This window comes from Furipterus horrens, unplaced genomic scaffold (assembly GCF_987537825.1).
Source record: "Furipterus horrens unplaced genomic scaffold, mFurHor1.1.pri manual_scaffold_1, whole genome shotgun sequence".
NCBI lineage: Eukaryota > Metazoa > Chordata > Mammalia > Chiroptera > Furipteridae > Furipterus > Furipterus horrens.
The window spans coordinates 159,893,533-159,921,471 of record NW_028327171.1 but is presented as its reverse complement, the minus strand read 5'-3'; the positions used below and the strand labels follow the sequence as shown (position 1 = coordinate 159,921,471).

General features: G+C 36.7%; 1 long non-coding RNA gene across 1 annotated transcript in view; it reads left to right on the top strand.

The window, feature by feature from the left end:
- The first annotated feature begins 11,622 nt into the window (after positions 1-11,622).
- The window catches only part of LOC150022136 (uncharacterized), a 61,290-nt gene continuing 44,973 nt past the window's right edge, over positions 11,623-27,939 (top strand). The window contains exon 1 of the long non-coding RNA XR_016509199.1: positions 11,623-11,684. This is a non-coding gene — a long non-coding RNA (uncharacterized LOC150022136). The remainder of the gene's footprint in view (positions 11,685-27,939) is intronic.

Sequence of the window (27,939 nt, the reverse complement as noted above, 5' to 3'; positions counted from 1 at the left end):
GCCATTGGATAATTTTTATTTTGGCTGCCCTTCCCAAATGTGAGTCTTTATTTATTGTAAATGGTTTTTGTCTAATTTTATTTTATACTCTTGTTTTGTATAGCCTTTTAAAAATATTATAAGAAATTAGGATATAAATAAAACATAAAATAAATTATACAAAACAGAGCACATACAACACTTTAATATGAATACTAAGGCTTACTGTAATGCCCCCACTAAATCTTCTGGGAAAATTTTCCACTCAGGAGCAATTGTGCAAAATATATCCTAATCCTACTGATCCTACTAATCTTTGAACCAGCTAGGCAATGCATGGGAATTAACAAATTTTCTTCTTTTACGTATTTCTCTGCCAGTCTAAAAAATATTATAAGGGCTCTCTCTCTATAGATACCTATGTGCAGTCTCCTCAGCCCAACCCCTCATGTGCACCTTGGTTACCACCATTATTCCTATGACTCTATAAATTTGTGACTCAGACCCAGATAATCCCTTTCGAGCCCTAGACTCACATATCCACTTGGAGGTCTCACAGACACCTCCAACTAGAAGATTCTAATACTGATCTCAACTGCTCCACCCCTGCCCAGTTCCTTTTCCTCTTGGGTTCTCTGTCACAAAGAATGGTATGCTACCATCTGTTCATTCATCCAAGCCTAAATTGCAGATGTTTCCTAAGCTATGCTTTCTCTGTGACCTACCACAACATTACTTCCTGTTAGGTCTACCTCGCAAATATTTCTGATATGTGCACATTTTTTTCCATCTTTCCCACCACCCTAGTTTAGGCTCCTTACATCTCAGAACTGAACTTATGCAATTGCCTTTGAACTAGTCTTCCACTCTTTTTATCTCCTCTTCAATCCAGTTGTACTCATAGCATGAATGTTCTCAACCATATTGTGGGTCCCTGAACATACTGTGAATCTTTCACCTCTGTACTTTTACACGTTTTTCCCTTTTCTTGACATGCTCTCCTCCACACATTTTAACGTACATACTTGCTCTTAAGCTGATATATCACATATTTCTGAGAGAATTTTCTTTCTCTCTGAGATGTATATATATAGTTAGGTGTTCCTTTTATGGAAGCAATCTGTTAACCTATCATTGCTCTTGCCATTTTTAATAATGAAATTCCCTTCTCTGTGAAACTGTAAACTTCTTGGGGGTATAGGTTTTGGAAGGCGCTTGGGAGATGTTACATAATAAATACTTATTGAAATTAATGAATAAAAATAAATTAATAAATAAGAAATGCCAAAGTGGTTTGGGTGTGAGGCAAATATATATATATATATATATATATATATATATATATATATATATATATATATATATATTTAAATTATATATAAAGGTCTATATATATAGACTTGAGAGGGCAATAACACCTCTGGAAAAACTTTTAAATTGACTGAAAGTTTGTTGATAATACCTCTGGTATGATTTCTTAACTCAGAGTCAGCCTGAAGGGATACCCTGTTTGTATTCCTATAGTAATCTTTTGAGCAGATCTGGGTTTTAATTTCACACCTAAAGTAGGGCCAGATATCAGAGCTGTAATTTTAAAAAAATTTTAAGACTACATTTTTTCACAGAGGTCAGTCTCAAGGCTGATATCATATATTATTAATAATTGAAGCTAATCATAGAACAACTAAGGCTATATGGCAAGTGACTTTCCATATTACTTTATTTAATATTCCTGTAATTGTATAATAGTTATCTATGAAATAGCCAGCATTAACCCCATTTTGAAGATGTGAAGGTTTAAGTGACTGGCTCACTATTACTCTGTTATTAAGGCCATGTTTGTCAGACTATAAAGCCTGTATTCTTCCTATGGTCTCACACCATCTCTTGGCAATTTCCAAAGTTTGTAGTCTATCAGAGGGTTTAAGACTGTAAGCTGTAAAGTCAATCAAACAGTGTTTGCATTCCAATTCCAATACTTGTTGTGGATACTTCAACTAGCTACTTAACTGTTTTAAATCTCAGTGTCCTCATCTTTAAAATAAAGAATAGTACCTATCTCATAGGGCTACTGTAGGAATCAAATAAAATAATTCACACAAAAGTACTTACTATGTAATAATGGCTCAATGAGGGAGAGATATTATTATTAGTGTGAAGACATTAGCTTATTCCATTTTCTTGTATTAACTGCTTAAATGTACTATACCTCATAATTAGCAAATTTTATATATTATATTTGATAGGTGATAGGTGATAGATAAATAGATTTCTGTTTCTCTCTAACTACCTCTGGATAAACCAGGCAAAAATTCTATAGGTAAACTGTAGCATAGAGAGTGGAAATTACCTACTACTATAGGCTCATAAAAAGTAGGAATCAAGATGTAGAATTTGTGTCTGCTGTTCTAGTGTGAATTATACTCTATCACATTGCCTTAAGTTTTCAGTAAAGGAAACATGAGGAAACTTGTTCTGTATATGGAAAAACTTCTCAACTAGAAGTCTCGAAAATATCACTAAGGGAATTGTATAATCTCTATTTCTAATGTTCCTCCTCACAGCATAACAGAACATGGTTCTTTTTTGATACTCCAGATGTTTAGTGATTGTAGGCAATTGGTTGAACCAGATCATTTCTTTTGTCCCCTTCTAATTGTGTAAGTTTATGAAACTATGACACTATTTTAAAAACAAATTACTCTGGGTTCTCTATTTTGTTCCACTGATACGTGAGTCTGATTTTATGCCAGTACTATGCTTTTTTGATTTTTAGATATGTCCATCAATAGATTAGTGGATAAAAGTTGTTATATATATACAATAGAACATTACTCAGCCATAGAAAATAAAATCTTACCATTTGCGGTAGCATGGATGGACCTAAAAGGTATTATGATGAGTAAAATAAGTCAGACAAAGACAAATACCATATGACTTCACTTATATGTGTAATCTGAAGAGAAAAATGAACAAACAGAATATAAACAGATTAATAGATTTGAGGTCAGATTTATGGATTCCAGAGGAAAGGGGGAGTTAGGGGAATTGAGTAAAAAAAGGTGAAAGAATTAAGTTGCCACCAGCACAGGTTTGTGATATGTCATTTTATTGGTCCTGCTCTCCTGTAAGTCAGCTGGGCAACTGCTCAGCTAGCAGCCTGCTGAGCAGCCCTGCACCAAGGAATAGACAAGAGTCACACACAGTAACTATACTGTTCACTCACCTTTTATTGAATGCAGGTTCACTCAGAGTAGAACATAAACATACATTAATATCCTACTCACAGTCTAACAATCTAAGAGAAATATAACATACACACAAAGCAATCAAGGAGGGATAATGAACCTTAGTCCCAGAGTCTCAGTCTGCAGGTCCTGGAAATAGCACAGAGGGAGTTAGTCTTGCATGGACGGATCTCCAGAGCCAGGTTGGCAGCAGGGCAGTCAAAGTCTTCCGTCCAGTAGGGGAGAGCCTCCAGCAGCCTTTATTAAGAGAGATTAGCGTGGTGTGGAGCAGCATCTTGGTGTGTGTATCTCAGCTGTCTCAGCCGTGGTCTGGAACCTGCTTCAGTTATGCCTTGAAAGTGGTCTCCATCCTTCTGTGTCTTTTCATGTATCTTGGCACCCCTGATGGCAAGTGGGGAATTTGCCCAGGAGTTTATCTATGGGTGGTCCCACTCTGCAGACATGGCTGTTCTGATCACATGTGCAGATATTTTAGGTATGTCTCCTTGCCAAATGTGTCTGCTCTGACTTAAGTAGTTTTCCTCTTGAACTAAAATGCCATGGCTGACTGGCAGCCATCTTAGTTGACATGAGTGACTCCACTTTGTTTTATATTCTTTATGCTATCTTAATCAGACCAGTGCCATTTTATTGGTACTGCTCTCCACAGAAGCACAAGTTGGTAGTCACGAAATAGTCATGGGGATGTAAAGTACAACATAGGGAACATAGTCAATAACACTGTAAAAACTATGTATGGTGCCAGGTAAGAGATCGAAATTTGGAGGGAACACTTTGTACAGTATATGATTGTCTGACAACTATGTTGTACCCTTGAAACTAATACAGATTAATATTAAATGCAAACTGTAATTGAAATAAAACCAAGTGAATCTGTATATCCTTTTACAGTCCTGATGCTATAAGCCTTAAGTCAAACCAGGGACGTTCAACTTCAAGGCAAATGCACTATCGAGAAGAATGGATGAGGGGCAACCCATATGCTGGCCCATCTTCACTCCTGCAAATTGCATTCCTGACAAGAGAACTGACATAGAGTGAAAGCTCCCTTTTAGGTCAATGGATCTGAAAATGAAAGTTTCATCATGATTACACAAAAAAAGTCCCTGACCAATAGCAAAGGCTGCCACAAAGGCACATAAATAACAACAACTAGTACTAATAGGAGACTCTTACTAACCTCAGAGCTTCTAGATACTAAATTCTTGGGCACCACTTACAAAGTCAAGATGCCATTGGATAAGTGAGGCTACATAAACTGATAAATTAGTACAGCAGGTAATTAACTTAAGTTTCAATTGATAATTTTACCTTGGTGGTTTTTATTTTATGTGCTGTTTTTCTCTGGAACCTATATCATGCCAGACAAAAATCCATTTTGTGGAAGGTTAGTATTTAGTTGTATCTAGTCAGGAATCATATGCAAATTAAGTGCTTCAAGCAGTTTGCATACCAGATCAATAGCAGCATATGGTATTGCTCAGCAGGTTCAGTCTAAGGGATTGGGGACATTCTTTCTCCCATAAACAATGAATTTCATATACTGATATGTGTGCTTTTTCTTCAGGAGTGGGGAGCACATTTGCCAGAACCACTGAGAGCTCAAACACAATATTGTGCTTATTTTAAATGGTATAAAATGAAACATTATTTTAGCAGGGAAAGCATTCATATTTTAAAATATTCCAACGTAGTGAATTTTGAAAAAATTCATCTGAGATGTAGGAGGAGTGTTATTTTTATTTAAAAAATTCTATAAATAATTGCTTCATGTTGATTCTTGCCATTTTAAGCACAAAAGTGTATTTAATTATTATTTGTTGGTTTGCTTGTTTGTTATTGTATTGTTTCCATTTATTACCTCTATATTCTCTTGGAAAAAAGATTGCAATATTACAGAGTCAGCTTTTTCAATTTGCCCAGTAGATTGGAGTTTACCTGACAACAGTCTTTCAATGGACTGATATTAATATCTCTTAATTCAGACTCTAAGCCAGAGGTTAGCTTTTATCTGAAAGTATGTTAATAGTGCCGCTTGAGTTGTAAGCCTGTCCCCTCAGCCTAGAGAGTTCATTAGTTTCTCTATGAGGTGCAGAAGAGGAGCAGGAAGCCAGTGCGAGTTATTCATCGCCTTATGACTCAATTCTAATCATTCAGCCTGTGTGACTGACAGAGAAATGCTCTCCACTGTGATTGAGAGTATTGATTTCCCAACCCCTTTTGGGGCACACTGGAGAGACACAATCAAAGGTTTCGGCTTTCAAAAAAACCTCTTCATCTGTCTTAATCATCTGATCGATAATCAGCATCAAGACTAGGGATCTTCAACAAAGCCTCCTCCAATGTCTTTATTTCTTTTCTTCCATTGGGCTACAGATCTGCTGAGTCAAGGTGATCTTAATAGATCAGAAAGTGAACAGTAAGCAACAACAGTTGTAGTCTTTAGTGACGGTTGTTAGATCTAGAAGTTCCCATTATAAAAAAATGTAACTGTCTCCCTCTTCCTCTTCTCCACCCACACCCTTCATGGGCCATTGGCGGCAAACTAACCCTTGCGAACAGGACCAGACACTCTGAGAACCAGCAAGTGAAATCGTTTCTCTGACCCAACCAACCGGAACAAAGAGTGTGGGGGAGTGGGAAACATTCATATACAATGAGATAGTTCATGAGTTTCAATTTTAGCCTGGAAGACTGTAGGCAAAGTGAAGTCTGAATTATAGTCGAAGATGGAACAATAAGTAATGCTAAACATTCGGTTTGTCCAAATAGAGTATCAGTACATAAAGCTTTCCGGTTTAAGCTCCTGAATGTTTAAAAGTAAGGTTTCTGCTCTGTTATGAGCATTTTATAGAACATTGCACATTTGATTTTTAAAAGGATTTTGTGAAGTGCTATTTGAAGCTCGTTTAAAAATAAAATCGAACTACTGTTGCCACGTCCTCCAAAAGTGCTTAATGAGTGTTTAAAGTTAATTTGTAAATTGAAAGGCTATCATTAAATTCTGACATTGCCTTCTTTTTCCAAAAAGAGGTAACATCACCAGCCTTAAAAGTTTGCTTTGTTAGAATTACAAGAGGAATTCTGTTTTCTGTAACTCCACAGATTTGCTGTACTAAATGGTTAATTTGTGATTCTATTTAAAGTATGTTTTATTCAGCTCTGAGAATTCCCTACTGAATAAAAAACAGTAACACTTATCAAAAACCATCTATATTGCCAAAGTGTGAAACGTTTTCAATTAAAATTTCATTCATGTTTAGCCAGTTTTTCAATTGAATTTAAGAAGCATAAAACACCTATAATCTAATGTATCCTCTGTGACGAGTGGGTCTGTATTTTGCTGAATTCAGAAGAACCTCATCCAATATAATCAGTGCATTCATTCCAAATATAAGAGCGACGTTGTGCTGCAGACTTCTTACATGCTACGGGACGGCAAGAAGCAGGCGCACAGCACTAATACTTCCAGTGAAAGAGGCAGCGGTTTCCCACAGCAGCTCCTTGATTTAAATTACAGAGCACATTTATTATGCCTCTGTTCCTCAGACTGCGAAATACCAGAGTACAGTAGCTTTGTTCTGACCCCTTCTCCAAAGCCCTGCCTCAAAGTGTGACTAATCTAGTGCCGGATGACAGCTAACTTCAACAGCAGACAACACAAAAATTGAAGACACTTTTTATCCTCTTGCCAATCTGCGAGTGTCTGAATAAGCCTAGTCAACTTCATTACAAACTCATCATCTCTTGTGTAGATAATGATAGCCTAGGCTGGTGGAGAACTCAGCTTCTTGTTGTTTTTACTGACTTTCTCTGCCTCCAGGCCAAGCATCTGTGGGGATAATGAATGGAGCAATTCTTTTGGCACTAAACAAAAAGCTCTTGGGGTGGGGAAAGGCCCATGGCGTCAGTCTAGGTCCAGCTCTCACAAACGAAAATTCTTTGTTATGAATTGGTTCTCAGAAAATAGCTGTCGTAACCAGAGAAGTGAAGGACACAGAGTAACTTTGTACTGTGGCAGGAGGTTAAAGGCAGTGACTATGTGAAAGGGTTCAGAGGGATTTGATTCTTCTTTTATTTTTGTTTTATTTCATATTATTTTTTGAGTTTGCTTTGGCTAAAACCTATTTGCACCACATAAAATAAAAGTATAGTACCAGCTGGACTATTTAGGATACATTCCTCCTTGCTTTCAAGATGGTAGACTTTCTGAATTATTTCTCCTAGAGCTAAACATAAGGCATATTTAAAGAATATAGAGAATATGAGGTTATAGCAGCTGGAAATGTACACAGATCAAGGAGTACTTTTTAAAATGAAACTCATCCATTATTATGTTAGCGTGTGAATATGTATTAAATCTTCCTTCGTCTCCTTAGGTACAATAATAAGTTAGACTTCATAATGATACATAATTTAAAATATTAAAATATGTTTTTAATATTTGGATGGAAACAGGTATGATTTAGAAAACTAGGTAACAATTATATATGCCTCATAAGTCTAGTAGCTTTATTTAATTTATGTATATTCCTAAGAGCTATTTGAAAAGGTTAAGTTAGCAGATTCTGCTAATGCTATTAGAAATAGTAACCTGTGGCACATTTAGTAAAAAGGATGTCTGTTAAGTACTGCGGTTAAATATGATAGTTATTGTGCCAGTTTCTTTTCTTTTCTTTCTTTTTTTTTTCTTTAAGAATGTGAAGTTGGTATGACAACTCCACAAGAAAACCTATTCCCTTGGCATCTGATTATTTACTTTGAAGTGATATTAAGATGATCAAATTATTTAGCTCTATCAATATTTGTTGGTTATAAAAATAAATGTAAATGTTCTGACTCCTACCAATTTTAAATACCTTCATACTATATCAACTAATCTATATGTGCCTAACTTATAAAGTAGTTGACTTGTTAATTTTGTTTATTTTAGATTGATTTTCCATTGTTACTTTCATGTGGGCAATCAAAAAAGAAGGAATGAATGAAGATGATGCCTTCAAGTCAATTTACAGTGTTCTGAGCAATCCCAATAATAACTGTAGAGTCATAGAGTAGGAGAATCAGTAAGAGCTAGGAAAAAAAAATTTACAAATCTTTAGCTAAAAGATAACTATTTTCTTATTCTTTGTGTTAAATAATATACACTGGCATTTATTTCTCATAATTAAACAGTAAATGCTGTATTTTACATGGAAATACACTGGTATCTTGTGAAGAGAACAGATTAATGTAATGTTTTGCTACCTTTGACCTTGTATCCTTGAGTCTCTTGATTCTATGTCACCAAACATAGCACTGTAATAGAGTTGAGGTCCAGCTAATAGTGTGCGCTATTCTGACTGTCATGCTCCATCATTGTAACTTACTTCATGAGGTCCCCAAAGTGGTCTCGTGAGCACATGTGCACATGCACGCACACGAGCATGTGCTCTCCCCCCACCCCCCCCCACAATGCTCATTGGCAGAGTCAAAGAGGTAATCAGGCAATGCTTTTAAATACAAATTCTTCATTAAACTCATAAAAATAAATCAACTTGTTCAAGGACTGAGTTCTAAAATGTTATGTTCAAAATGAATTTAAATCCACCTCTTTTTATAAAGTTTATTAGAGGGCATCACAAAGCATCCAAGTCCTTTCATTTTTTACATTATGCAATTATGGCAAAGTTTTATTAATGTACATTTCAATGTTCGTTTCCACCCATACACATTAGGATTTATAAAGTAAGTATTCTATGATGTTTATGTGTGTATGTTTCTTGAAATTGTTTCCCCTTAGATGACCAATTAAAAAACAAAAAACAAATACATTGTTTTATCAAACTAAATTTATTAAATAACTTACTTCTTTATTATCTATTTCACTGTTACTATATAGGAATATATGTATGAGAATGGGGGGCTGGGAGAGAGAGAGAGAGAGAGAGAGAGAGAGAGAGAGAGAGAGAGATTTTCCTTCCAACTAATAAGGAAACTATGAATTTCAAGCAGTTGAGCATTATCCCAAAGCTATTACCCAGCTCTTCAAAGTTGAAGAGGGGATTAAAATTCCTTAAGAACTAGTTTTCTGATGAGTCTTAAAACATAAATGAAGAAGTAGCTGTAACTGTTTCTAACTGAAAGAAATACTCAAGAATTATTAAGCAGCTTGTCCCTAACCCACTATGGGCTTTTAAGTTCCCATCTTCTGCCTCTCCCCCATCCTGTCATCTCTTCTCCCTCACCCTCCCCTCTTCCTCCCCTCATCCTTTTCTCTTCTTTCCCTTCTCCTTCCACCTCTCCATTCTCCAGACTCATTTTAGTGTCCAATCCGTTAAGTTATAATGGTCAATTTCTGCTATCTGGTCATTAATATTGCTTATTTCTAAATTCACTTGAATATAACTCTTGGACTATATAATTTCAATTCCAGATATTATCCCAGATGATTGGTCTGCTAGGTCCAACAATATTTTCTTTCAAAGTAAAAATCATAACTAAATAAACATTGGTTATAATGATTGAATCTATTTTTAAAACACCACAAATATTTTATTTTTACTTAAAAATATGAACAGTTGCTATTTTTGTTACTTCATTACTATTTTTTTGCACAAGCAAATTTAAAAGAAAAATTCTCAGTTATTAACAGTAAATATTACCTAGAAATAATAATAGTCACTTAGAGAAATGTTTCTATCTCTACCTTATATAGACTGGAAATAGGAGTAATTTTTAGCCAATAACATTTTTATATGTATGTCAGCATTTAAATTACATTTTATAAAATTTTAAAACTATTGCATATATTTTAGTTTACTTTTTTTTTGCACCTGAAATTTTACTAACTGAAGTTTCATACCAAAAGCATGATGCTTATCTGAATAAATTGAATATTAAGTATAAAATTATTTTTTAAAATCTAAAGATAAAAATGTTCCCCTTCATGGCACCAGAGTAGAAATGGGTTACATCTGCTTCCTAATATGGCCTACCTAGATACTTATAAGACCATCTGACAGATCAGTATATATGTAAACAGGATACCAGATCCCAAGTGCAATTAGAACATCAGATTAGAAATTCTTTATTCTACAATTAAAGCAAAGGGTTTAAAGAAAAAACAGTACATTTCCAATTCAATCAACTAAGTACAAGTTAGTTACTACCATATCCCATTTCTAAAATAGTAGCTTTTGTTGGCACATGTTAGGAAGTAAATATTTACCCAGAGAAATGTAATTTTCTTTTTATTTATTTAGAAAGTTCATGAGCTGGTCTCTGCTTTCTAATTTTCTTTTTACTAGTTATAAGGTAGTAGAGAGACTTCTCATTTTCTTCATTTTGATATTAGAATTACATAGTTGAACTTGTGCATATTTAAAAGGGAAAGACAATATTTTCACGATGTTAATTAGCAACTTTCTTACTTCCATTATGCTTTCTTTAATTAGAAAATCAACCTTGATATAACATCGATGCTTATTTTCAAAGTTATTTTGAATAGCGTCTGCTGATGAGAAGTATGCAAAAAACTTTCATGTCGTAAATGTAATTAACTAATAATTTCATCATGATTGCTATGACTACAATTTATTTATTCTTAATTTATTTTTATACTGAACTGCTTCAGTAAAATGACAAATGATTCCATTAGCTAAGAAACTAAAATGTCAATTTACATTGGTCTTTGATGACTAATTTGCTGAGTTGAGGTTTTTGTTTTTGTTATGATAATATTTGGCTATGCTCTGTGAGCAAAATTTATGAGGTCTTAAATATTAATCTTTCAATTTACTGAAACAAGGTAATTTTCAGCTTTAAAATGTGAGTGGTTTCTTTTCGGGGTCTTGAAAACACAAGTTTTAGGCACAAACTTCTGAAATATTGTCATCCAAAAAAATAATGCTCACTTTGTTTCCTGGGATCAAAATAATCCTTTTTCACTAATGACTGCAAATATCAGCTCATTTCTAACCCAGTTTCCAATGGCAAACATTATTCAGTTGTCAGTAACAGAAAAGGGATTACATCAGCATTCAGGGGGAAAAAATGTTCTGTTCCTTCTCACTCCATAGTCTATGTTCAATCAGCCTGGAGCTAATGGAAGCCCTCCAGTGCTGAGAAATAAACAAACAGTTGGGCAAATAGTCCAAAATCAAATCTAGTATATAAGGTGGACAATACATAGTTAGTTCCATTACTGAATCCTCCCTTGGGAACTGGAGCAGCTCAGAGCCCTTCTCATTACACACCAGCACCATCTGTAGCCAGCCTGCGCCTGATTTGGGAATGTATAAAGTACACACACGCACACAAAAATAGACTCAGAATCAGGAGCCAGAGAATCCTATTTCAAGTTTAAATTTTGCTTGTGAAAGATCATTTGGTTTTAGACTCAGCAAACAGTGGGCCTCATCACTCACAATGAGGGACGCATGCAGCAAGGATTACTTCAGATCAAGGAGATTGAAGGTAATTGCTACTTTCCACGGGGATATATCTAGCTCTCATGTAGCTCAGGAGAGGTACAGCGTGGTCCCATTAACAGCGGCAGAGCTTCCATTCCACTTCTAATGGCAAGCGCCCTTTCCTTGCGGTGTTTGGTTTAGTGCTGCTGTTGCTGAAGTGCAATATTTAATTCTAAACTGAAAATGAAAAGGAAACCAATGGCATTGGCATCTTTCAAAACCGGAGACACTTTGCATATGAATGTGTGTGAATTTCAAGAAAAACTCGGACTTAAAAATGGGGCAAACGACCCTTATTTACTAAAAATAAATCACAAATTATTATTAACAGGAGGTAATGATGTCGGTTGTTTCTGTTTAGGGGCTAAAAAATGGGGACATTTTTATAATCTTGAAATACATTGCAAGATTATATGCAGTAGTTGCATAATTTCATCCAAGATATGCCACCTTTCAGCAGACAAAAGTCACTCTATTATCGATTTTATTCTCTTCCTACTTTCATTCCCCTCCCCACTCCCCGCCTTCATCTGGTATCAGAATGTCTCTGGAAATCTGATCTTCCTCCTCTATTTGAATGATTCTCATACAGAACTGAAAATGACTGCGGTTTTTTGACTTTTGAAAGCCACAAAAAGTCTATATACATACATATAATTGAGGGAGAGAGCACCACATACAAAATATCTAGGGAATCATAGGCAAGGCAGACCACATTCATTTCAGCAGATCAAAGAAGGCACTCTGCAGTGTTTTGATATTGGCTTCCTGCCCAAGCAGAGGCTCTACACCATGTAATCTAAACCCTGGAAGTAGCAACCAGCCCCAACCTGGGAAAACCCACAATCCCCAAATTGCATCTTCCACCTGCCCCCCTCAGCACACAGCACAGACTGGAATCACTCATGATCTGTAAGACTGCTCTGGCCCTCACCTGCTCCTAGAAGTGTTTCCAGGCAAGTCAAACTTTAGATTCTTTTTTTTAAGTATATTTTATTGATTATATTGTTACAATAGTTCAATTTTTTCCCCTTTGCTCCCCTCTGCCAAGCACCACCCCTCTCCCAGCAATCCCCCCACCCCCCAAGTCCATGCCCTAGGGTCGTACATACAAGTTCTCTGGCTTCACCCTTTCATATCTTCTTCTTCTCCTTCTTCTTCTCCTCCTCCTCCTCCTTCTCCTTCTCCTTCTTCTTTAAAATAATTAATTAATTATTTTAACAATAAAAAATAACAATCCCTTCCTCTCAGACTTAAGACCCTTTATAATCTTATAAAGGCCAATGGGCGAAGGTCTCAAGCTCTTCTAGCTGCTTCAAGCTGGACATGGTTGTCGTCCTACCTACACTTGGGTCCAGAAATCCCTAGTAAGAGTGTGGGTGTGGAGGGGAGGGTGGCCTTCCCACATGGGGAAGGATTGTGCAGACTCCCGGTCAGTTGGCTGTCCTCGGACCACGGCGTGCTTGGTTTAACAGGCTGGCATCCTTGTTGTATTCTGGGGGCAACAGATTTGGCAACAGGGCTAAAAGGCATCATTCAGTCCATAACCACTAGATGACAAAAGGCAGGTATTAATTTTTCAATGTCCCACATTAGGGAAAAAGGGGGCTTCTTTGGAGGAAGGTGTGGTAGGCACATCTCACCTGTCCAAATCTCTTTTGTCCACTATACTTAGTTTGGGCTGAGGGAAATAGTTTAGGTTTCCCCCCTCTCAGACCTCTGGGCCCTTTCTGTCCAAGCCATTAGGATAGAAAAGAGAAACCAGTTTTAAAGTGAAGCCCACAGACCACTCTATACTTCACCAACCCAGCCACTTAGTTCAGCCAAACCATTGAGTCTCAGGAGGCAGCCGTGCAGACAGGATTAAGTGAGGTCTATATGTACAGACAATCACTCAGGTAATGAGATGATAGGCTTATGCCCTTTGAAAACAGAAAACACATGTTAATTTCTGTAACATAACCCACAAACAAATCTCTAAATCTGTAAGACTGTTATTGGAAAGACATCCAGTTGCAAGGCATTTGACATTCTTCTTGCCTGTAAATTAAACATCTTTGATGATACCACAGACATAGTTTAACTTTCAAATGAAAACAAATTTTAAATGAAAAGAAATTTTAAAGACAGTTAGCTGCACTACTTTATAGTCTACCACTGAGCATTGTGATTTTCCTTGATCCTTTTAATGACACCATGTGGCTGCAGGAGCATTAGTTTTACTCGCTCCTGGTTTGGGGGTGATAAAGACCTCAGCCATGGCCTGGCAGTATCCTTAGGTGACACCCTAAACCCCTGGCGTGCTAAGCTAAATTTTAGACACTATCCGGCAAATATATAGATATTTCTGTCCCCACCCAACCTCATACTCTGAAATGTCATTTTGTTCTAAGCAAACAATTTTAAGTGGGCAAAGTTGTTGCTGCTCCTGATGGTGGTCTCTCTGATCCATCCTGTGAGGTAGAACTTTGGACTTCTTTAGAATTTGACTTTTCATGTGTTTTGTCTTGGTTGAGAAAAGTCAACAGTCCTTCAAAATACTCTTGATAAGTTTTATTCATTTCTGTTCTTAGCCTCAAGTCTTGTTTAGTAAATCTCCTTCACTCTAGATTCTGGCACTGACCTTTTTTAGAACTCTCCGGGAAGGGGAGGTGGTGAGGGCTGGGTAGAGGTAAGCAAAATGGGGGAAAATAGGGACATCTGCAGTAGTGTCAACAACAAAAATAAAGTTCAAGAAAGGAACTCTCATAAAAGATGGATCTGGAATCAAATCTCATTTCTATAATTATCTGGTTGTGGATTTGTATAAATTACTTTTTCTAAACTTCTGTTGCCTCAACTAAAAAATAAGTATAATAATAGCACTTACATGATAATATTATTTTGAGTATTGAATAAATTAATCTATGTAATGATCTTTATCAAATTAGCCCTCAATGAAATTTAACTATCATTATTGTTACTTGGTAATAATAATAACATAAACCTGCATTGTAATTTTTCTGATGCTTAAGCTTCTGTTCAGTAGTTTTTGATCCTCCTTTATACCTATCCAGTTTTGATAACTTGTTATAGTGCCCAAAACAATGTATTTAAATAACTTCTTATGAAAAGACAATAGCTATGATTTACCAAGTAGTTCCTGTTGCCAAATACTGAGCTAAGTGCACTGCAGATAAATCACACTTACTTCTTGTAACAATCACAGAAAGTATAAATTAGTAATACTTTCATTTTACAGAAGAGTAAACTGAGGCTCAGGAAGGTTAACAAATATGCTCAAGTGCACAAGAAGTAAATAACAATGTCATGATTTAAATCAACCTTTGTATGTGACAGAGATTATCTTGAACATATCAATACTTATTTCTTTCTTCTTGTGGCTTCACAGACTGTATTCTCCAGCTTTCCTTGCAGTAAGGCACCTCTGTACAACTGGGTTTTAGTCAGTGGAATGTGAGTGAAATTGATGTGCACAATTTCAGTTCATCACCCCTTAAAAATTCCCATTCAAAATATTCTAGGATTTTTTCCCCACTTCTATCAGCTGGATGTCAATAGCACATGGTGGAAATGGCACCTTGATCCCTGAATAACAGCATGGAGTAGAGCACTTCCCACCATTCACTCACTTTGCCAACTAAGCTGGAACAAAGTTGGTCTGTATTTGAGTCTTATGCTTTCTAGTCTCTTTCTTAATCACTGTCTGAAGTTACTGTGACTAATACAGTGTCCAATCCTTCTAAAGTATTCTGACTTTACCATTACAGTATGCCATCATAAGACAAGACAGAAAAGTGTCACAATTTGCTGAATCACAAATGAACTGTTGAACAGATTCACAGTTGGGTTTCCTCCACTTTGAAATAAAGGTATCCAAACTTTCAATCAATTATTTCAAGGTAATATAAAATGAAGCCCTTACATTAGATAATTGTACATTTCAAAAGTTTGTTACTTTTCATGTCTTTTGATAATCCAAAATGGTATAAAAATGATACAGGCTGGATAGCTTTAATCAGGGGACTCAATCCCCTAAGCTTTTTAAAAAGCTCTTAAAAAGTAGATATTGCAGCCTTGATATTGTAGCTCTCTATGTAAATGACACACTTTCAACTGAACTAAATCTTGGTAGTCTACAAAAAAAGAAGTCAATTACATTTTTATAAAAGAATAGCTGTCTGCGAAAATCATCTGCATATTGAGGGCCAGTAGTATGATAATTTCTTAAATATTGCCTTCTCTTAATCCATTGATTAGCAACATCATGACAAGCAACTAATGTTCTAATTTACAATGTACTCAAAACTTTTCAAAATACTGATTTTGACTTACAAACATTGAAATTTAAGTCTCAGTGCTAATGGAGAGAAGGTAGTGTAATGTGTAGTCAAGATAAAATGTTTGGAAATTATACACTTTTATCATAATATCCTCTTCTACAGTTGCCAGCTATGTGATTTTGAGAAATTTATTTAAAATCTCTTGGCTTTATTTTTCTTTCTGTAAAATACAAACAATAAATACACCTCCTTTAAGATAGGATATAGTAAATAATATGTCATCGAGGAAAAGCATATTAACTAACACATAATAGGTTCTAAGTAAATACTAGCTTTTTAAATGCTGTAATTACTACAAGCCATGTTTTTTTTTTCAGAAATACTTTATTTAAAACGATGTTTATTTTTTATCCTATCCTTTTTCTGAAGAGATAAATCATAAAAAAATATTGCTAAAAGCAATGTTTGGGATTTTATTGTTTATGTTTTTCTCTAGGATTTTTTTCTCCTTTCTATTGTCTTTTTTTTTAAAGTATATTTTATTGACTATTTTGTTACAGTAGTCCCAATTTTTTCCCTTTGCTCCCCTCTGCCCAGTACCCCCCTTCCTTCCAGAACCCCACCCCGCTTAGTTCATGTCCATGGGTCGTGCATATAAGTTCTTTGGCTTCACCCTTTCCTATATTATTTTTAAATTCCCCCTATCTTTGTCGTACCAACAAATTATGCTTCCTAATCCCTGCACCATTTCCCCATTTATCCCCTTTCCCCATCCCTGCTGATAATCCTCCAAATGATCTCTATACTTATGATTCTGTTCCTACTCTGGTTGCTTAGTTGGATTTTGTTTTTATTTTTTAGATTCAGTTGTTGATAGTTGTGAGTTTGTTGTCATTTTAATGTTCATAGTTTTGATCTTCTTTTTCTTAAATAAGTCCCTTTAACATTTCATATAATAATGGCTTGGTGATGATGAACTCTTTTAGCTTTACATTGTCTGGGAAGCACTTCATCTGCCCTTCCATTCTAAATGAAAGTTTTTCTGGATAGAGTAATCTTGGTTGTAGGTCCTTGCTTTTCATCACATTGAATACTTCTTGCCAGTCCCTTCTTGCCTGCAAAGTTTCTTTTGAGAAATCAGCTGACAGTCTTATAGACATCCCTTTGTAGGTAACTCTCTGTGTTTCTCTTGCTGCTTTTAAAGATTCTATCTTTATCTTGAACCTTTGGCATTTTAATTATGATGGGTCTTGGTGTGGTCCTCTTTGGGTCTAGATTGTTTGGGACTCTCTTTGCTTCCTGGACTTGTATGTCTGTTTCCTTCACCAAATTTGGGAAGTATTCCTTCATTATTTTTCACATAAGTTTTCAATTTCTTGCTCTTCCTCTTCTCCTGGCACCCCTATGATTCATATGTTGACACATTTAAAATTGTCCCAGAGGTTCCTAAGCTTCTCCTCCTTTTTTTCAATTCTTATTTCCTCATCTTGTACTGGTTGACTGTTTTCTTCTTCCTTATATTCCAAATCATTGATTTGAACTCTGGTTTCCTTCCCTTCACCATTGGTTTTGTGTGGATTTTTCTTTGTTTCACTTAGCATAGCCTTCACTTCTTCCTTTATGCATTTGCCCTACTCAGGCATATCTGTCAAGCCTGTGAGCATCTTTATCACCAGTGTTTTAAACTCTTCATATGTTAGGTTGGCTATCTCCTCATCTGTTAGGTTGGCTATCTCCTTGTCACTTAGTTCTCCCACTGGAACCTTGATCTGTTCCCAATTATGGGCCATACTTCTCTGTCTCCTTATCTTGGCAGGCTCCTGTGTTTTTTTTTTGCCTCTGTGTCTTAGGCAGAGCTGTCACTCCTGTTATGTTGTAAGGGGTGGAGCCTTAGGTATTTGTCAGTACAGCATGACCTGTTTCACCACATTGTGGTGCTGTGTGTTGAGGTGGGGTCAGAAAGGGAACAATTCAGCACTCACCCCTTTTCTAGGCACTTCTCCCACTTGCATATGGGACTGGCATCTCTCTAGATGTTGCCAACCCAGAGTGGGTGGGTCTGTGGACATTAAAGGACCATGGGGGCCCTTTAAACAAGTGGAGTCTGCTGAGAGACCAGCAGTTTCTTCCTCCGCCCCAACCCTCACTGGTTTGCACAATCAGAAGCAATGAGGCTTGATTTTTCCCTGATGCTGGGACTGTGAGCTATGTGGTCTGGTCAGGAACTGGGACTGCTCCCCAGGTATCCCTCCCCACTTTTTGCTGGCCTGCCACTGTTGCTGCTGCCACCACTGCCACTGCTGCTGCTGCCACCACACTGCGTCCTCTCTACCCTGGCTCCTCACATTCTACCTGTATGGATGAGTATTTCTTCTTTATATCTTTGGTTTTTGGACTTCCATGCAGCTTGATTTTCTGGAACTTCTGGTTATCTCCAGTTTTGAGGTAGTTGCATTCCTTCCTAGTTGTGGAAGGAGACCCAGCATGTCTGTCTAGGTCTCCATCTTGGCTGGAAGTCCTCTCCTTCTAGGATTTTTATAGTTTTGGGTCTATATTTAGGTCTTTCAATCATTTTGAATTTATTCTTGTGTGTGATATAAGAAGGTAATCTAGTTTCATTTTTCTGTACATATCTGTCCAGTTTTTCCAATACTATTTATTGAATGAACTACTAAATCCATTGTATGTGCTTGCTTCTTCTGTCAAATATTAATTGACTATCAAAGTATGAGTTTATTTTTGGGCTGCCTATTCTGTTCCACCAATCAATGTATCTGTTTTTATGCCAGTACCATGCCATTTTGATTACTATAGCCTTATAGTGTAAACAACTGGGACTACATCAAACTAAAAAGTATTTGAATAGCAAAGGAGACCAATAAAATAAAAAGACAATCCACAGAATAGGAGAACATATTTGCCAATATATCTGATAAGGGGTTAATATCCAAAATTTATAAAGTATTTACAAAACTCAACACCCAAAAAACCAAAAAAGAACAAAACAAAAAACAAAAAATCCATTTAAAAGTGGACAAAGGACCTAAACAGACACTTCTGCAAGGAGGACATACAGGTGGCTAATAAACATATGAAAAGACACAAAATGCCACTAATCATCAGAGAAATGGAAATTAAAACCACAATGAGATACCATTTCACACCTGTGAGAATGGCTATCATGAATAAATCAACAAACAACAAGTGCTGATGAGAATGTGGAGAAAGGGGAAACTTTTTGCACTGTTGTTTGAAATGCAGGTTGGTACAGCCACTATAAAAAGCACAATGGAGATACCTTAAAAAATTTACAAATGGAACCACCTGAGGAATGAACAATTCTACTTCTGGGAATTTATCTGAAGGAACCCAAAACACTAATTCAAAATAACATAAGCACCCCTAAGTTTATTGCAGCATTATTTACAATCACCAAGATATGGAAGCAGCCCAAGTGTTCTCCAGTAGATAAATAAATAAAACAATTATGGGACAATTACACAATGGAATACTACACAGGCATAAAATAAAATTTAAAAAAGGAAATTTTACCTTTTGTGATACCATGAATGGATCTGGATAACATTAGTTTAAGTAAAATGGGCCAGTCAGAGAAAGACAAATACCACATGATTTCACTCCTATGTGAAATCTAGTGAACAAACTGCACTAACAAGGAAAATAGAGACAGACTCATAGATAGAGAGAAGGATGGCAGCTAATGGGGTTGGAGGAGGGGAGAATGTGGAGGGATCCAGGAACAAGGAAAAATAACTCATGGACGTGGACAACATTGTGGTGATTGCAGGGGGAGAGGAATATAAGGGGGTTAAGTGGTAATGGAAAAACTGCAACTAAGAAATTAAAAATAAACTAAAATAAATATAAAAATACAATGATCTTTACATTATAAATGCTGTGTTATATCAGATAGTTTGGACAGAAAAAAATGTGAATTATATTAGTATTTGCTATGTCTTATTAAGAGGCAATAATGTGAATGAAAGTGATATATTTCATAGATATTTCCAAGAGATGTGGAGTTCTAATTTCAAATTCCAGGAAGCAGTGACTTAACACCTAATATTTAAATGACCAGAAAAATGTTTTATTTGTGGTCAAAGGCTTTTTTAAAAAAAATTAATGTAATGATGTCAGAGGATTGTGGAGCTTAATCAAGCAAACCAGGGCCCAGCCATGTGATGCCTTGATACATGACCCAACAATTAGTGTTGAAGGAAACGGGTTTTAATGGGTTTTTATTTACAGGATTCCAACCTCGGGTCGGGGGGTGGGGGCTGAGAGCACTCCTGCTCAGAGCCCTGTTCTCCCATTTGACCTAGCATTTCCCCTGCTCCCCACCAGACTATAAGCCAAAGCCGTGCCCAGAAGTTCTCCATATCCTTATCTGTTCTTAAGCTGGCTGTGCAAACAGATCTCCATTTTCTCTGGAATGTGCACTTGTGGGTTTCAGAGTTGCCATCCTCTTGCAGCAGCTCTCTCCTTCAGGAACTGGGGTACATTGTCCTCAGCCTCCTCTGTGCTTGGTTAGGCAGGTTCCCACATAGCTCATCTGCTCTCTCCTTATGCCCTTTCAGATCATATTGTACTGCCTCTCTAAGCCCACATGGCTTCTACTCCCTACCACATCAGGCTGCACAGCAGAATCCCACTACAGACAGTATGGCTGCTGCTTTCTTACTACACCAGGCTGTCTGGCAGAACTGCTACACCACAGACCATGTGTCTGCTTCCTCAAAGAAGAATTAGCTCCTTTCTCCTCACTGAAGACAGCATGGCAGAATTCTGTTCTCTTTCAGACTGCCCTTATTTTAAATGCTCAGCCCGGAACTTCCGTTGTGACCGCATATCTGGTGCCTCCTGCGACGTGCTACTTTTGCCAGCTCCCCCCATAACTTTAACCTTTTCTTAGCTGCCATCTGCAATCAGGGCAAGCATTCCCCGTGACACAGGGGCATCCACCTCTCCTGGCTATGTCACAAGTCACTATACTCTGTGAAAGTCACATACACCTTTTGCCCAGGGTGGCAGGCAGCACAGCTATCCAACTTTCCATTGTTATGCAAAGTATCTTAAATACCATATAGTCCACTTCCCCTTTCCCCCAATCCAGGTTTGTTAGGCCATTGTGGGGAATACTTCAGGGAACCCCCACCCTGTACCCTTTTAACACAACATTCTTCTCTCTCAACCTGATCACAAACAGTGATGAAATAGAATATTCATCAATTCTCTCCTCCCCTGAGAAAAGAGAGTGAGTTAGGAAATAATGAGTCTCTTTATTTGGAGATTAAAAAAAAAATATTGATTAATTTGAGAGAGAGGAAGGGAGAGAGAAGGAGGAAGGTAGAAAGGAAGAGAGAGTAAGATGGATGTTTTTTTACACTCAGGCACTCACTGGTTGACTCTAGTTATGTGCTCTGAGAAGGGATCAAACCTGAAGCTCCAGGGTATTGGGACAACTCTCTAATCGATTGAATTACCAGGGAAGGGCATTGTTTCTTGTTTAACTGTTTTTTCTTTTAAGAGCTAGAAAATTTCAGTTCCTTTTCTTCTATTACTCACCTGTCTTGCTTTCAGATGAATTATTTTAATTGGTCCTCTTTTGGCAAAATTAGAGGCACCTCTTGAATCCCACTTTTATTCAAGCTATAGCTCTAGAGGGTAGAATCAGAAGGACATCAACAAGATTTTGTGTATGAGCTTTGGGAGTTTTTTTACCTACAAGACCCTCCTTTCCCATGCTACCTCACTGCCAATATAGAAACATCTTAAAAGGAAACCCTTCTGCACGATTTAGCAGTACTTCTCATTAGGTAATTCTGAGCCTCCACTTTAGCCTCCACCCATCCAAATTGTTTCCCTGCAGGCAACTGAACTCTGCCTTTCCCCCACTAAACTCATTCTGTGCTCTCCATAAAGCCCTACTTTCTGTTTCTCTATTTTTGTTGATAGCATCATCATCTTCTCATTAGCTCCAAATAGAATCTTTAGTCATCTTTGACTCCTTCCTCCCCTTCAAGTTCTAAAATCAGGCACAATTAACTGAAATATCACTCATATTTAGCCTCCTTCTGTCTATCTTTGTAGCTTCTTCTATAGTCCAGGCTCCACTCATCTCTTGCCTAGACTAACATGTAAGTTCCGTTTCTGAACTTTTTGCCTCCATTCACTTTCAACCCACACAAACCCCAAACCATTCTCTATTCCTTTGGTATAGTTCTCTTTCTAAAGTATGGGTATAACACTGATACTCTCCTGCTTAAAACCCTGGAGTAATTTATTACAATATCATCTCATGCTTTGTCTCACTCACTTTTCCTTTCTGTCACACTAAATCTTTCCAAGCTGGTAGACAAACTTGGACTTTCTCGAACAGAAATTGCAAGGTAGTAAGCAGGAATTGCTTGCAGAAAACTACTTTTGCTAACTTTTGATTCTCACAGCCTGAGCACTTTGAAAGGATTATTCTCCTGGGTAGTAGGAGGAGAGATTCTTTGAAGAACTGAGGTGTCAAGCACAACACTGAACACCAGAGGGTTTACAAAAGCTTTTTTTTTTTTTTTTTTTTCATGAGGGATAAGGGAAAGATCCACTCTAGAAGATGCTGGCAATGGAATGAGTGTTGACTTGATGTCAGAGAAGACAACAGCCACATTAGGGTAGAATTTATGACAGGTAGGGTTTTCTGGAAAGAGACATGAGACAGCGTGTTGTGAAAGCTGTTTTTAGGATCAACATTTACTAAAGAAAGGACTAGGGAAGCAGGATTGAGTACTGGAAGCAACTCAGTTGTGGTGCAGGCTAGGCAAAGTCTTGGTCTATCCAACAGGGAGCCCTAGGGTGATAACTGTCTACTAGAGCTGTCTTGCATCCCAGGCTGCCCTGAAAGGGGAAAACCTTGAATGAGAAGGTTCTTTGCTGCTAAAGGAGATCCTGAAGTAGCTGAGAACTGAAGGCTGTCTTCTGAGCATATCCCTGGCAACTGAGTGGCAAGCCGTGTGCAAAGGGACTGGGTGAGCTTCCCAGTGACCAACGCAATCTCTGTAGGACCATTTGGGGTCTGGTCTGAGGAAGCTCCTTAGTACTAGAACCTTTGGGGAGGAGAGCAACTTTGCTTGAAGACTCACCCTTTCTCAATTAAATGTATGAAGTATAATTATAATTTAGTGTAGAGGATTACTCCTAGTGAGAGCAATGCCTCTTCAGTCCCACTGAAGGAAGCAGATGGAAGCAGACAAGGCAAAAAACTCAGGAGCTGAAGTCCAGCCTCAGAGAGCTTAGCAAAATTTGCAAACCCTTCAACAGCCAAGGGAATTGCCAATAAGAACCATTCATGAACACACATGAGCATTTCTAAAAATTTTCAAACATTAGGCATTCTTTTAAAAAATTTTTATTGAACTTATTGGGGTGACATTGGTAAATAAAATTATATATGTTTCAAATGTACAATTCTATAATATATCATCTGTATATTGTATTATGTTTTCACCACCCTAAGTCAGGTCTCCTTCCATCACTTTATATCCTGCCTTAACACTCTTCTGCCTCCACCCAACCCCTTTTCTTCTGGTAATCACCATACTGTTATCTGTGTCTATCTTTTTTATTTAGCTTAATGCCTTTACTTTTTTCATCCAGCTCCCCAACTCACCTCCCTTCTGACAGCTATCAGTCTATTCTCTGTATCTATGAGTCTGTTTCTATTTTGTTAGCTTGTTTTGCTGACTAGATTCCACATGTAACTGAAATCCTATGGTATCTTTCTTTCTCTGGCTGGCTTCTTTCACTTAACATAATACTATCCAGGTCCATCCATGCTGCTGCAAAGGATAAGATTTCCTTTTTTATTTTTTTAATGGCCAAGTAGTATTCCATAGAGTAAATGGGCGACAGCTTTTTTATTCACTCATCTATTTATGGGTACTTCAGCTACTTTCAAATCTTGGCTATTGTAAGTAACACTGCAATGAACATAGTGTTTCAAATTAGTGTTTAGGGTTTCTTCAGATAAATTCCCAGAAGTAAAATTGCTGGGTCAAAAGGCATCTCTATTTTTAATTTTTTTGAGTTAACTCCATACTTCTTTCTACAGTGGCTGCAGCAATTTTCACTCTCACCAACAGTGTGCAAGGGTTCCCTCTTGTTCATATTCTTGCCAACACTTGTTTATTGACTTATTGATGATAGCCATTCTGACAGGTTTGAGGTGCTATCTCACTGTGGTTTTGATTTGTATTTCTTTCATGATTAGTGACACTGAGCATCTTTTCATATGTCTATTGGCCCTCTGTTTGTCCTCTTTGAAGAAGTGTCCATTAAGGTGTTTTGCCCATTTTTAAATATTTTGTATGTTGAGTTGTATAAGTTCTTTTTAAATTTTGGATATCAACCCCTTATCAAATGTATTATTGGCAAGTGTATTCCTCCATTCAGTGGGTTGTCTTTTCATTCTGTTGTTGGTTTCCTTTGCTATGCAATAACTTTTTAAATCAATGCAGTCTTATTTTTCTTTTTTCTCTTGTCCAAATAAATATATCAGAAAAAAGTATTGCTGTGAGAAATATCCAAGATTTTACCATCTATGTTTTCTTTTAGGATTTTTATGGTTTCTAGTCTTACATTTAAATCTTTAATCAATTTTGAGCTTATTCTTGTGTATCGTGTAAGAACATGATCTAGTTGCAGAAATCAAACAAGAAGAAATAAAAGGCATTGAAATTGGGAAAGAAGTAAAACTGTCATTATTTTCAGATGACATGATACTATATGCAGAGAACCCTAAAAAGTCCACTAAAAAAGGAAAAAGAAAAGCTACTAGACCTGATAAATGAATTCAGTTAAGTAGCAGAATACAAAATAAATCTATAGTAATGTACCAGTAATGAACTATCAGAATGGGTAACTAAGAAAAAAATTCCTTCTGTCTGCTGGGTGGCTCACATACAAGGTTGCAGGTTCAATCCCAGGTCAGGGTGCCTACAGGAGGCAACCAATCAATGTATCTTTCAATTTTCTCTACTCTCCTTCTTCTCTCTCTAAAAATACTTTTAAAATCTCCTTGGATGAGGATTTTTAAAAAATCCCATTTACAATTGAATCAAAAAAGTAAAATTCCTAGGAATAAACCTAACCAAGGATATAAAAGATCTGTATTCAGAATATTATGTGACACTAATGAAAGAAATTGAAGAAGATACAAATAAGTCAAAGCACATATCTTGTTCATGGATAGGAATAATTAACATCATTAAAATGTACATTATACCCAAAGTGATCTATGGATTCAACACTATTCTTATTAAGATACCAATGGAGTACTTCTCAGAACTAGAACAAATATTCCAAATATTTATATGAAACCACAAAAGACCTCGAATAGCCACAGAAATCTTGAAAAAGAAGTTGGAAGAATCACACTACCTGTATTAAACTGTACTACAAGGCTATGGTAATAAAAACAGTATGCTATTGGCATAAAAACACAAAAAGACCAATAGAACAGAACAGAGAGCCTGAAAATAAACCTGCACCTTTATGGTCAATTAATATTTGACAAAGGAAGCAAGGTCATACAATAAAGTAAAGACAACCCCTTCGATTAATGGGGTTGATAAAATTAGACAGATATGTGCAAAAAGAAAAAGAAAAAGAAAAAGAAAAAGAGAAACTAGACCTCCCTCTTGCACCATACACAAAACTTAGGCATTCTGAAGCCAAGTAGTTGCAGGTTGAATCACAAAGATTTTAGCATTATGTGTGATGTTCTAATGGGAAATTCTGTGATGTTTGGCTTATAGTATTTTCATACCAGTTGGGGTAAAAGTAGGTGTACAGTTGTTCATATGGAAAATAATACAATAATTAATAAATAATAATATCAATACAAGAAAATATTCTGTGTTCCACATATAACTGTAAACCTAAATTTGCCCCACCCTCTATTTGCACGTTTGACTTCTTTACTAGATTATAAATTTGACAGGATTGAAAATATCTCTTATTTGCTCACAGGACATTAAAAACAAATACTCTCTTATACTTTCCATCAAAACAATTGGTTGTTTAAAAAGGACCATATATATATATATTTTTTTTTTTTTAATGTGAGAAAGAAACATCAATTTGTTGCCTCCCACACATGCCCCAACCAGGCACTGAACCCACAATTTAGGTATATGCACTGAACTGTTGGTGAACACACTCTAACCAATTGAGCCACACCAGCCAAAGCCAGAATAATATTTTAAGTGTATAAAATAAAATACAAAGTGTTACAAAGGATTACAAATAAAACCAATCCTATTGAAATGAAGTTATCAAAATATTTTAAAAACAAACATGTATTAAAAAGGATTATATTTTTAATAACCATAAATTTGATGGCATTGTACATTACCTAAAACAGTCCTCCCCTCCTGAGTATCTATGGAGAGGGGGTAAAGAGGGATGCTTGTGCTTGTGAAATGCATACTAGAAAAAGAAAGAGAAAGAAAACAAGTTACATAAATGTAAAATTTTCCTCAGAAGCTCACTCTTAAAATAAAAATGTTTAGAAAACACTGGTCAAATTTTCTGAGAATAAAAAGATAATAAAAAATCTAATTGCTACTATGTGTCGGGCACTGAGCATACAATATAATTAAGAGAGAGGAGAATGAAATGAGTTTTCAGTCATATATAATAACTGATATTTGTAAAGTGCTTTCACTTAAATTTTCCCATTTGAATAACTAAGGCACGAATCTTAATAATCCTCAGTTTACATGTGAGGGAACTGAGGTCAGATGCTTAGTTGAAGATGGAAATATGATTTTGAATCCATGATTTTTGATACAATGTCCTCCTTCCTATGCCATGTTTATTAGCTACTGAAGCTGAGTTGAAAATGTTCTTAAAGTGGTACATATTACATAATATTCACTCACCTTTTCATTTACTTAATTCACAAGAATTTAGTTAGCCTGAGGACTAAGGGGATACACAGATGAAATGGACCAGATTCTAGCCCTGAGAATGTCTGTATTTTGAATCATATGACTCTGTAGAAATTAGGAGGTGATGTTCCGGGATGTGCTCCCAAGCTAAATCTAGGAAGAAAGAGAAGTAAGAAAGTTCCATGAAGATAATGTCAGGAGAGGCACTCTAGAGTAAAACAAATTGACTCTTTCTCATGGAGATTGTGATGTCAGATCTCTATGTGGATAAATTTGGAGTAAAAGGGTGGAGAAAGATAAGAGAAGCCATACCCTGGAGGATGATGTCTATACTACTGAAGAAGTAATTCTGTACACAATAAGGGCTAGTAAATAATTTTAAGCTGAAGAATCGGGATTTTGGATCCAACACCCTCACCGTGCAGCAATGTGAAAACTGCTTTCACTTAGGAACACAGTAGCATTGAGGAAAATTAAACCATAGCAATAGTCAATGGGAAGGAATGTTGCAGTCCAAACTAGCAATGTATAACGGGGTGGGGGGTGGGGGGCTGGGTGGACAGTCTTAGAGTTACTTAGAAGAGAGACACAACTAGATTTCATGATACATTCCAAATAAGAAAAGTTAGGGAACAGGAGGTGAGATGCTTTTTCTCTGGGATAGAAGGAAACCAGACAAGAGTAGATTTATTGGTGGGAGCGTGGGAAATTGAGCAAGTTCATGTCAGATTTTTTGTCAATGAGGAGGCTAGGTCATCTGCTATAGGGAGAAAAACGGTCTAGTGTGATGGAGGTTTGGCATAACCTCTGCATGAGATGAAGAGCAGCAGGTAAACACATCTCTGTTTGCTACCATGGACCCATCTGCCCCGCCACACCCTTGTTGCTGCAACATCATACAAGGAAATATCTCCAATGACCCTTAGCACCTCACAGCTTGAGCCAAACCTGCAGAGCTGTGTGGATCCAGCTCTCAGGTGTCAAGGGGCGGTTTGACAGAGGGATGGGACATGAA